The 12,610-nt window shown below is 41.0% G+C and overlaps 1 pseudogene; it reads left to right on the forward strand.

The window, feature by feature from the left end:
- Positions 1-167: 167 nt before the first annotated feature.
- LOC133774415 (nucleophosmin-like) lies at positions 168-1,721 on the forward strand (annotated as a pseudogene).
- Positions 1,722-12,610: the final 10,889 nt, after the last annotated feature.

Below are 12,610 nucleotides of genomic sequence, written 5' to 3' on the forward strand. Positions count from 1 at the left end.
TCACCACCAGATGTCTGCAACCTTACAAGAAATTCTGAAGGGAGTCCTACATTAGAAGTACATATCATGACCTGGGCGTGATTCTGTCCTGCGTGGCTGTTCTTTGCAGCAGTGGGTGTCTGATCTCTGTCTGCTTTCTCTCCCACCTAAGTTCGTCCCTCCACCTCATGGAAGAATCGATGAACATGGACATGAGCCCCCTGAGGCCCCAGAACTATCTTTTCAGTTGTAAACTAAAGGCTGACAAAGATTATCACTTTAAAGTGGACAATAATGAAAATGAGCACCAGTTATCTTTTTTAAAAACTTTCATTTAATATAAATTTCGAAAGTACAACTTTTGGATTATAGCAATTCCCTCCCTCCCCCATAACCAACCTCCCACCCACAAACCATGCCATCTCCTACTCTCTCTCCCATCCCATTCTTCATTAAGATTCATTTTTAATTATCTTTATATACAGAAGATCAACTTAGTATATACTAAGTAAAGACTCAACAGTTTGTACCCACACAGACACACAAAGTATAAAGTACTGTTTGAGTACTAGTTTTACTGTTAACTCGCATAGTACAACACAGTAAGGACAGAGATCCTACATGGGGAGTAAGCTGTTGATTTAACAACTGACACTTTTATTTAGGACGTCAGTAATCACCCGAGGCTCTTGTCATGAGCTGCCAAGGCTATGGAAGCCTCTTGAGTTCACAAACTCCAATCTTATTCAGACAAGGCCATAATCAAAGTGGAAGTTCTCTCCTCCCTTCAGAGAAAGGTACCTCCTCCTTTGATGGCCTGTTCTTTCTGCTGGGATCTCACTCACAGAGATCTTTCATTTAGGTCTTTTTTTTTTTTTTTTCCACAGTGTCTTGGCTTTCATTTAAGTGTTTTGTTTGTTTGTTTGTTTTTTGCCACAGTGTCTTGGCTTTCCATGCCTGAGAAATTCTCATGGGCTTTTTAGCCAGATCCGAATGCCTTGAGGGCTGATTCTGAGGCCAAAGAGCACCAGTTATCTTTTAAGAACGGTCAGTTTAGGTGCTGGTGCAAAGGATGAACTGCACATTGTTGAAGCAGAGGCAACGAATTACTGAAGGCAGTCCAATTAGAGTAATGCTGGCAACACCGAAAATGTCTGTACAGCCAACAGCTTCCCTTGGAGGCTTTGAAATAATACCACCTGTGGCCTTAAGGTTGAAGTGTGGTTCAGGGCCTGTGCATATTAGTGGACAGCACTTAGTAGCTGTGGAGGAAGATGCAGAGGCAGAAGACAAGGAGGAAGAGGATGTGAAGCTATTAAGTATATCTGGAAAACGATCTGCCCCTGCAGGTGACAGCAAGGTACCACAGAATGCTGCTGATGAAGATGATGACAATGATGATTTTGATGATGAGGAAACTGAAGAAAAATCTCCAGTAAAGAAATCTATATGAGATACCCCAGCCAAAAATGCACAGAAATCAAACCAGAATGGGAAAGACTCGAAACCATCAACACCAAGATCAAAAGGTCAAGAATCCTTCAAAATTCAGGAAAAAACTCCTAAAACACCAAAAGGACCTAGTTCTGTAGAAGACACTAAAGAAAAATTCAAGCAAGATAGAAAAAGGTGGTTCTCTTCCCAAAGTGGAAGACAAATTCACCAATTATGTGAAGAATTGCCTCCAGGTGACTGACCAGGAGGCTATTCAAGATCTTTGGCAGTGGAGGAAGTCTCTTTAAGAAACTAGCTTAAACAGTTTGTTAAAATTTTCCATCTTATTTCATTTATTGTAACAGTTGATATCTGGCTGTCCTTTTTATAATACAGAAGGGCCGGTGCCGCTGCTCACTAGGCTAATCCTCCACCTGTGGCGCTGGCACTCAGGGTTCTAGTCCTGGTTGGGGCGCCGGTTCTGTCCCCTGGTTGCTCCTCTTCCAGTCCAGCTCTCTGCTGTGGCCTGGGAAGGCAGTGGAGAATGGCCCAAGTCCTTGGGCCCTGTACGAACATGGGAGACCAGGAGGAAGCAGCTGGCTCCTGGCTTCGGATTGGCACAGCATGCCACCGGCTGTAGTGGCCATTTGGGGGTGGGGGGGTGAACCAACGGAAGGAAGACCTTTCTCTCTGTCTCTCTCTCTCTCACTGTCTAACTCTGCCTGTCAAAAAAAATTTTTTTTAATTAAAAAAATATATAATGCAGAATGAGAACTTTCCCTACCGTGTTTGATAAATGCTGTTCAGGTTCCACTGCCAAGAATGTGTTGTCCAAAATGCCTGTTTAGTTTTTAAAGAAGGAACTCCACCCTTTTCTTGGTTTTAAATGTATATGGAATATTATGATAGGACACAATAGTAGCAGTGGTCACACGTGGAAATGGTGGGAAGACACATATACATGTGAAATAAACTTAGTATTTTAATAAAGTAAAAAAAAAAAAAGAAGTACGTATCATGAAAACAAATGGCACTATCAACTTCACTAACTAAGCAGAAACCATCAGCAAATTGACAGGAGTTAGCTCTTACTTATCAATACTACCCTTGAAAGTAAATGCATTAAACTCTCCAATCAAAAGATATAAGTTGGCTGAATGGAGGCTCAACTGAATGCTGCCTACAAAAACTCACTTCCCAAGTAAATATACATATAGACTGAAAGTGAAGGTATACAAAAACATAAACCAGACAAATGGAAACAAAAAATGAGTGGGAGTAGCTACACTCATATCAGATAAAATACTTTAAATAAAAAACTATACAAAGATAAAGACATTGTATATTCATAAAGGAACTGATTCAGAAGAAATATACTAATCACAAATATATATGCACCCAACACAAGACCACCCAGATATATATAGCAAATATTATGGGACATAAAGGGCGAGATAGAATCCAATACAATAATAGTGGGAGATTTCAACACCATACTGTCATTAATTATCATTCAGACAGAAAATCAATAAATATACAACAGAGTTGAACCATACATTGAGCAACTGGACCTGACAGACATTTACAGAACATTTTTCCCAACAGCTACAGAATATACATTCTTTTTATCAAGACATTGAACATTTTCCAGGATAGTCCATGTATTAGGCCACAGACCAAGTCTTAGTAAATTTTAAGAGACTGAAATCATAGACTGTATCTTCTCACACCTCAAAGGGGTAAAACTAGAAATCAAGATGAAGGGGCCAGTGTGGTAGCACAATGGGTTAAGCTGCCACTTGCAGTGCCAGCACCCCATCTGGGAGTGCCAATTCCACTCCCAGCTGCTCTGCTTCCGGTTCAGCTCTGTTTATGTGCCTGGGAAAGCAACAAAGATGGCCCAACTACTTGGGCCATTGTCACCCACATGGGAGAACTGGATGGTGTCCCAAGTACTGGCTTTAGCATGTCCAATCCCTGGCTGTTGTGGCCATTTGGAGAGTGAACCAATGGATGGAAGATATCTCTCTCTCTCTCTCTCTCTCTGTCTCCCTCTCTTCCTTACCCCTTCTGTCACATTGCCTTTCAAATAAATAAAATATATCTTTTTAAAAATCAATAACAAGAGAAAAATGACAAATACATGAAATTAAACAACATACTTCTGAATGATCAATGGATCATTGAAAAAAATTAAAAAGAAATAAAAATTTATTGAAACAAATGCAAGTGAAAACACAACATATCAAAACCTTGTGGAATACAGCAAAAAACATTATTAAGAGAGGAGTTTATAGCAATAAATCTTTACATTTAAAAAAGATAAAGATTTCAAATTAACAATTTGATAATGTACATCAAAGACTTTGAAAAACAATAACAAGTCAAACCTCAGATTAGCAGGAGGTGAGAAATAATAAGAAATTAGAACAGAAATAAATGAAAATGAGACTAAAAAATACAAAAGATAAACACAAGGAAAGCCTTGTTTGTTGAAGAGATAAACAACATAGACAAACTTTTATCCAGACTAACAAAGAAAAAGGAGACACAGTTAAGATGAAAAAGGAGGTGGCTTAACAGGCTAATCCTCCGCCTTGCGGCACCTTGCACACTGGGTTCTAGTCCCGGTTGGGGCTCTGGATTCTATCCCGGTTGCCCCTCTTCCAGGCCAGCTCTCTGCTGTGGACCGGGAGTGCAGTGGAGGATGGCCCAGGTGCTTGGGCCCTGCACCCCACGGGAGACCAGGAGAAGCACCTGGCTCCTGCCTTCGGATCAGTGCGGTGTGCCCTGACCATTGGAGGGTGAACCAACGGCAAAGGAAAGGAAGACCTTTCTCTCTGTCTCTCTCACTATCCACTCTGCCTGTTAAAAAAAAAAAAAAAAAAAAAAGGACATTGCAACTGATACCACAGAAATACAAAGGAAGATAGGGAACTGCCATGAACAACCATATGCTGACACACTGGAAAGCTTCAAATAAATGGATACATTCTAAAAATAACCTAAAGATTAAATCAAGAAGATGTAGAAAATCTAAATAGACCAATAACAAGCAATGATACTGAAGCAGTAATTAAAAGTGTGTCATCGGCTGGCGCTGCAGCTCAATAGGCTAATCCTCCGCCTTGCGGCGCCGGCACACCGGGTTCTAGTCCCGGTCAGAGCGCCGGATTCTGTCCCGGTTGCCCCTCTTCCAGGCCAGCTCTCTGCTGTGGCCCAGGAGTGCAGTGGAGGATGGCCCAGGTGCTTGGGCCCTGCACCCCACGGGAGACCAGGAGAAGCACCTGGCTCCTGCCTTCGGATCAGTGCGGTGTGCCCCGACCATTGGAGGGTGAACCAACGGCAAAGGAAGACCTTTCTTTCTGTCTCTCTCTCTCACTGTCCACTCTGCCTGTCAAAAAAAAAAAAGTGTGCCTTCAAGAAAGTTAAGGGGCTGATGACCTTACTCTTGAATTCTACAAAACATTTAAAGAGAACAAACTCCAATATTTTTCAAGCTTTTCTAAAATACTGAAGAGGATGGAACTCTGCCAAACCCTTTAGGAGGCCAGTATCATTCTGATACCAAAAACAAAGATACAACACAAAAAGAAAACTATAGTTCAATATTATTGATGAGCATAGATGCAAAAATTCTGTATAAAATATTGGAAAATCAAATTCAACACTATATCAAAAACATCATACATCATGATCAAGTGGAATTAATTCCTGAGATGTACAGGTGATTAAATATTTGAAAATCAATAAATGTCATAAATCATAGCAACAGAATGAAAAACAAAATCCATATAATCATTTCAATAGATGCAGAGGAAGCATTTGATAAGAATGATAAGATTCTATATCGCTTCATGAGTCAAACCTTCAATGAATTAGGTACAAAAGGAACATATCTCAAAATTATAAATGCTATATATGATAAACCAACAGTCAATATCATAGTGACCGGAGAAAAGCTAAAAACATTTTCTTTTCTTATCTGGAACAAGACAAGGATGTTCACATTCACCACTCTTATTCAGTAGCTTTGGGATTATTAGCAAGAGCAATTAGGGAGGAGAAAGATATAAAAGGCATGGGAATTGGAAAGCAGAAAGTTATAACATTTGTGCTTGTAGATGACATGATGTTGTACATGAAGAAACCCTAACACTGCACCAAAAAGCTGTTAGAAGTGATACACCTAGTCAGTAAAGTTGCAAAAACACATACAAAAACAACATAAAAAAAACAGGAACATCTTTACACAGGAATAATGACCTTGCTGAAAGAACAATTAGGAAGGCAGGTAAAGCCACCACCTGCAGTGCCAGCATCCAATATGGGCGCCAGTTCAAGTCCCGCTGTTCCTCTTCTGATCCAGCTCTCTGTTATAGCCTGGGAAACAGTAGAAGATGGCCCAAGTGCTTGGCCCCTGCACCTGCATGGGAGACCTGGAAGGAGCTCCTGTCTCCTGGATTCAGATCGGCTCAGCTCTGGTTGTTGCAGCCATTTGGGGAGTGAACCAAAAGACGTCTCTTTGTCTCTCTCTCTCTCCCTCTCTCTCTCTCTCTGTAACTCTGCCTTTCAAATAAATAAATAAATCTTTAAAAAAAGAAAGAAACCCCACAATAGGTACCAAAACCCACAAATATTTAGGGATAAATTTAATCAAAGAAGTGAGTACCCCTACAGTGAAAAGTATAAAACATTGATGAAGAAAATCATTAAGGACAAGGCTGGCGCTGTGGCTCAGCAGGTTAATGCCCTGGCCTGAAGCGCCGGCATCCCATATGGGTGCTGGTTCTAGTCCCGGCTGCTCCTCTTCTGATCCAGCTCTCTGCTATGGCCTGGGAAAGCAGTAGAAGATGGCCCAGGTCCTTGGGCCCTTGCACACGCATGGGAGACCCGGAGGAAGTGCCTGGCTCCTGGCTTTGGATCGGCGCATTTCTGGCTATTGTGGCCAATTGGGGAATGAACCAACGGATGGAAGACCTCTCTCTCTCTCTCTCTCATCTGCCTCTCCTCTCTCTGTGTAACTCTGACTCTCAAGTAAAAAATAAATAAATTAAAAAAAAAAAAAGAAATCATTAAGGATACAAAAAACGGAAAGGTATTCCTTGCTCAAGGATTGGAAGAATATTACAATATCCACATTGCCTAAGGCAATATACCCAATACAATTCTTACCAAAATACTGAGAGATCCCAGCAGCAGAAAGAACGGGCCATCAAAGGAGGAGGTACCTTTCTCTGAAGGGAGGAGAGAACTTCTACTTTGACTATGGCCTTGTCTAAAAAAGATTGGAGTTGGTGAACTCAAGAGGCTTCCATAGCCTTGGCAGCTCATGACAAGAGCCTCGGGTGATTACTGACGTCATAAATAAGAGTGTCAATTGTTAAATCAACAACAGGAGTCACTGTGCACTTACTCCCCATATAGGATCTCTGGCCTTAATGTGTTATACTATGAGAATTAATGGTAAAACTAGTACTCAAACAGTACTTTATACTTTGTGTGTCTTTGTGGGTGCAAACTGTTGAAATCTTTTAGTATATACTAAGTTGATCTTCTGTATATAAAGATAATTGAAAATGAATCTTGATGAAGAATGGGATGGGAGAGGGAGTAGGAGATGGGATGGTTTGCAGGTGGGAGGGAGGTTATGGGGGGAAAACCACTATAATCCAAAAGTTGTACTTTTGAAATTTATATTTATTAAAGAAAAGTGGTTTTTTTTTAAATGAAAAAAAATCCTAAAATTCAAATGGAATCACAAAAGTCCATGAATAGCTAGAGATTCTGAGCAAAAAAAAATTAAGCTGGAGGCATTATGAAACCTGATTTCAAAGCATAAGTCAAAGCTATAGTTATTAAAATAACTGTTGACATAAATACTGGCACATAGATCAATGGAATAGAATAGGAAGCCTAGAAATTCATCCATATCCATACATCCAAGTGAGTTTTGACAGAGGTGACAAGAACATACATTAGAAAAAGGATAGTATTTTCAACAAATGGTGCTAGCAAAACTGGATGAATATATATTGAAGAATAAAATTAGATCCACATCTCTAACCATGTACAAAAATCAACTCAAGATGGATCAAAGACCTAAATGTAATTTCTGAAATTACGAAATTACTGAAAGAAAACATAGCAAAAATACTTTAAGACATTGGTGTGGGTAATGACTTCTTGGATAAAATCCCAAAAGCACAGGAAATGACACCCAGACTAGAAAAAAGCAGACTTTATCAATCTTAGAAACTTGTACACAACAAAGAAAACAATAAATACAGTGAAGAGACATCCAACAGAATGGAAAAAAAATATTTGGAAGCTACTTAACCAACACTGGAATAATGTCTAGAATATATAAGCAATTCAAAAAACTCAACAACATAAAACCATCCAGTCCAGTTAAGAAACAGGCAAAGGGAGCCTGCATTGTGGAGCAGTGGATTAAGCTGCCAATATCCCATATTGGAGCATGAGTTCCAGTCTAGGCTGCTCCACTTCCCATCTAGTACCCTGCTACTGTGCTTGGGAAAGCAGCGAATGGTTATCCAAGTACTTGGAGCTCTGACACTCATGTTGGAGACTTGAGTGGACTTTCAGGCTCCTGGATTCAGCCTGGACCAACATTGGCCATTTGAGCCATCTGAGCACTGAAACAGCAGATGGAAGATTTTTTTTCTCTCTCTCTCTCTCTTTCTCTGCCACTCTTTCAAATAAATAAATCTTCAAAAAAAAGAAAAGAAAAGAAATGGGCAAAGGACTTTAATAGACAAATCTCAAAAGAAGAAATAGAAATGGTCACAAATAAATTTCACTAGCTACCAGGGAAATGCAAATTGAAACCACAATGAGCTATCACCTCACCTATCAGAATGGCTATTATTTATTTATTTATTTTTTTGACAGGCAGAGTTAGACAGTGAGAGAGAGAAAGACAGAGAGAAAGGTCTTCCTTTCTGTTGGTTCACCCCCCAAATGGCCACCACGGCCGGCGCAGTGCACCAATCCGAAGCCAGGTGCCAAGGACTTGGGCCATCCTCCACTGCACTCCCGGGCCACAGCAGAGAGCAGAACTGGAAGAGGAGCAACCGGGACAGAATCCGGCACCCCAACCAGGACTAGAATCCGGAGTGCCAGTGCTGCAGACAGAGGGTTAGCCTAGTGAGACGCAGCACCAGCCCAGAATGGGTATTATTAAAAAGATAAAGAGTAAATAAAGCTGGTCAGTATGTGGAGAAAGGGGAACTTTTATAAACTGTCTGTGAGAATGTAAACTAGTACAGCCACTGTGGAAAGTGGTATGACAACTTAAAAACTAGTAATGCATTTGCCATATGATCCAGCAATCTTACTACTGGATATACCCACAAAATACATGAACTCATTGTATCAAAGAGATATCTGCTCCACCATGTTTATAGCAGCATTGTTTATAATAGCCAAGATATGGAATCAAGATAAGATTCATAATCAGATAAATGGATAAAAATATACATAAGGACAAGAGAACACTATTCAGCTATAAAAATGAACTCCTGTCATTTGCAGCAAAATGGATGGAACTGGAAGACATCATGTTAAATAAAATAAGTCAGACAGAGAAAGGCAAATAGAGCATATTCTCTGTTATTTATGGGAGCCAAAATAAAACAAAGAAACAAAACAAAACAAACAAAACATTCTGAATACAGAATGTTGATTAGGAGAGGCTGGAAGGGATGGGAGGGATAAAAGGAGTTCGGAATAAAAACATAGGGGAAGATGGGTGTGGTTCATTAATTGTGACAAATATGTTAACATGAGATGTTAGTATGAGGAAAAGGTGGGAGGGGCATATGGGAACTTGTATTACTGCTTCACAATTTTTGTTGTATACATTTAAAATTAATTATAAATATTTATATTAAAAAAGAGACCATGACAGCATCCACCTTCGATGACAGTGGTAGCAGTAGAAATGGTGAGAATACGTTAGATTTAGGATAATTTTTGAAAAGATAGCCAGCAGATTTTGCTGAAGAAGTAGACATGTAATGTGAGGGCAAAGAGTATGTAACAGGAGGAGTACCTAAGCCAGAAACAAAAAGACAAATATCCTACATTTGCTCTGATATGTGATAGAATACAAAAAATGTGTAAGAATGAAATGGACATCTTATGATGCGGATATTGTTTTTGGTCCTTGTCTATACTTCTGTGGAACAGTGGCCTTTCTACTTTTTATTTCTTGAATATTATGGTTAGTGGTACATTACATCTGTGACTATAAAGTAAACTGAAATTATGTTTTTGCACAAATTAAAGAATAGAAGAAGGAAGGGGCTTGAGGAAAGGAGAGAAACGGAGGGAAGTATGATTATTTTCTTAGAATTGTACCTCTGAAATACATGAAATCTGTTCTTTCTATATTAAAGCCGGATATGGATATGTGGAAGTCATCAGTACAGTACTGCTGCATAAGAGACAGCGAAGGGAATGGATATGATCACCTCGTGAATGAAGGTATGTAAAGAAGGGCCATGCCAGCGCCGCGGCTCAATGGGCTAATCCTCCGCCTTGCGGCGCCAGCACACCAGGTTCTAGTCCTGGCCGGGGCGCCGGATTCTGTCCGGGTTGCCCCTCTTCCAGGCTAGCTCTCTGCTGTGGCCAGGGAGTGCAGTGGAGGATGGCCCAGGTGCTTGGGCCCTGCACCCCATGGGAGACCAGGATAAACACCTGGCTCCTGGCTTCGGATCAGCGTGGTGCGCCAGCCGCAGCGGCCATTGGAGGGTGAACCAACAGCAAAAGGAAGACCTTTCTCTCTGTCTCTCTCTCTCACTGTCCACTCTGCCTGTCTAAAAAAAAAAAAAAAAAAAAAAAAGAAGGGCCATGATGAGGAGCACGCTAACTTTTGGTGATCAGAATTCAACAAAGGAAAACTGGTGTTTTGAGTTTTAAGAAGGATGTGATCACTTGTGCTCAGTGCTGCTAAGCTGGTAAATAAGATGAAAAGTAAGTGTTGCCCACCGGGTTTTTCAGGATTGTTTAAATTCCATTATCATAACACCAACTCTTCTTTTGTTCTTTTATCCTTTCTTTATTTTTATATTTTATTTGTTTTGTTTGTAAGGCAAAAAGAGAAAGAGAAAGACAAACAGGAGAGGGAGAGGGAGAGGGAGAGGGAGAGAGAGAGAGAGAGAGAGAGAATCTTCCATCCACTGGTATACAGTCCAAATAGCCACAACAGTCAGAAATTCAATTTGGATCTCCCAGGTGGTGACAGGGACTGAAATGCTTGAGCCATCATCTTCTTCTTCCCTGGGTTCATATTTATCAGGAAAATGGATTTGGGACGGGATCTGGGAAATGAACCAAGGCACTCTGACATAGGTTGTTGACATCCTGAGTAGCATTTTAACTGCAGTGCAAAATGACTGCTCCTCTTCTAACTTCGAACAGCCCAGAGATCTCACAGTGAAGTATGAGTAAGAGTTAAGGATCTGGAGTGTATGCTAACATCATACTTTCTGTACTATATGGGCTACTAAGGGGGATTTTCACGGTTATTATTTTTACTATTAGAGATTTCTGTCATGAAGCCTGAGTTGAGAACCAAAACCCTGTTAGGGATACAATTACAGCTTCTCACAGCTGTTTCTAATCTATCCTATTATGATTCCGGAGATAGGAAAAAGCAGGGTCAGAGAGCCTATGCTTTACATATCCCCTCTTTGTTGTTTTGTCCTTACAGAATTCACAAGAAATCTCATGTCATTTCCTCCTTGCTTTCCATGAGGCAACAGTAAGAAAAACAATCTAAAAGAGAGATGACTGAGCAGAAAACGGAAAGGCTATTTGGAGCTAAACTGAAGGGAAGCAAGATCTGCACAGGTCCAAGCGAATCATTGATTTCTGATGACTTCACCAGTCTAACAGAGAATTACCAATTCTCCTTTCCTTTGTCCACCATTTCCTATCCAAACAAAACTTATGCGAAAGAACATGTCCAATGTTAAGTAAAGAATTTGGTCTTTCCCTAAGAGAGTTGAGGGTTCGTCCCTCAGATTCTGGAAGGTGATCCATGTCCTATTTGAGAGTAGTGTCTTTGTTTAGGGTGGAGACTGGCCATAAACATAACAATCTTAAGAGTGAGGGCTCTCCACACCATAGAGACTAAACATCTGACTTGGGTGGAGGCTTTGGGTCCTGTGATATCGGTTGACCAGGAGACAGATCAGCCAGGTGGGCAATCAACATCAGCCACTGACTGATTATGCAAGCTAGTAAAAGATGAATGTTGAGTGCTTGTGAGCTTCTGTGGTTTGCAATACCCCAATGCATGCTGGCACATATCCAGGCCACACACCCACAGGAGGGTGAATGTCCTGACTCCACTGGGAGAAGACAACAGAAGTCCTGCCTTTGGTGCTGTCCTGGGGAGACTGCCTATGCACTTCCTCTTCTGGTGGAGATTTCATTTCTCTCCCTTCCCTGTAGTAAACTATACCCATGAGTATAACAGCTTTTGGTGAGCTCTGTGAGGCCTTCTAGAAAATTGTCAAAGCATAGGGCATTTTTTGAAACCCCTAAATTTGCAGTTGGAGTCAGAAATGAAGAAAACCAAGTGCCCTCAAATATTGCTGTTTGTCAAAATTCTGGCTAAATACATAAATCTACAAACTATTCCCACCACAAACTAGAGGCTATCTTGCTTTTTAAATTTGTTCTGTGTTTTAAAATATTTATTTATTTGAAAGGCAGAGTTACAGAGAGAGGGAAGATAGAGAGAGAAAAAGAGAGCGAGACAGAGAGAGACCCTCCATCTGCCGGTTCACAACCGGCTGCAATGGCTGGGGCTGGGCCAGGCTGAAGCCTGTAGTAGCCAGGAATTCCAACTGGGGCAGTCCCTGCCACCCACAGCACTTGGGCATTTTCTTTTCTTCTTCTTCTTCTTCTTTTTTTTTTTTTTTTTTGACAGGCAGAGTTAGACAGTGAGAGAGAGAGAGAGAGAGACAGAGAGAAAGGTCTTCCTTTTTCTGTTGGTTCACCCCCTAAGTGGCCACTACGGCCAGCACTTTGCAGCCGGTGCACTGCGCTGATCCGAAGCCAGGAGCCAGGTGCTTCTCCTGGTCTTCCATGCGGGTGCAGGGCCCAAGCACTTGGGCCATCCTCCACTGCCTTCCTGGGCCACAGCAGAGAGCTGGACTGG

This window comes from Lepus europaeus, chromosome 15, assembly GCF_033115175.1.
Source record: "Lepus europaeus isolate LE1 chromosome 15, mLepTim1.pri, whole genome shotgun sequence".
NCBI classification, from domain to species: domain Eukaryota; kingdom Metazoa; phylum Chordata; class Mammalia; order Lagomorpha; family Leporidae; genus Lepus; species Lepus europaeus.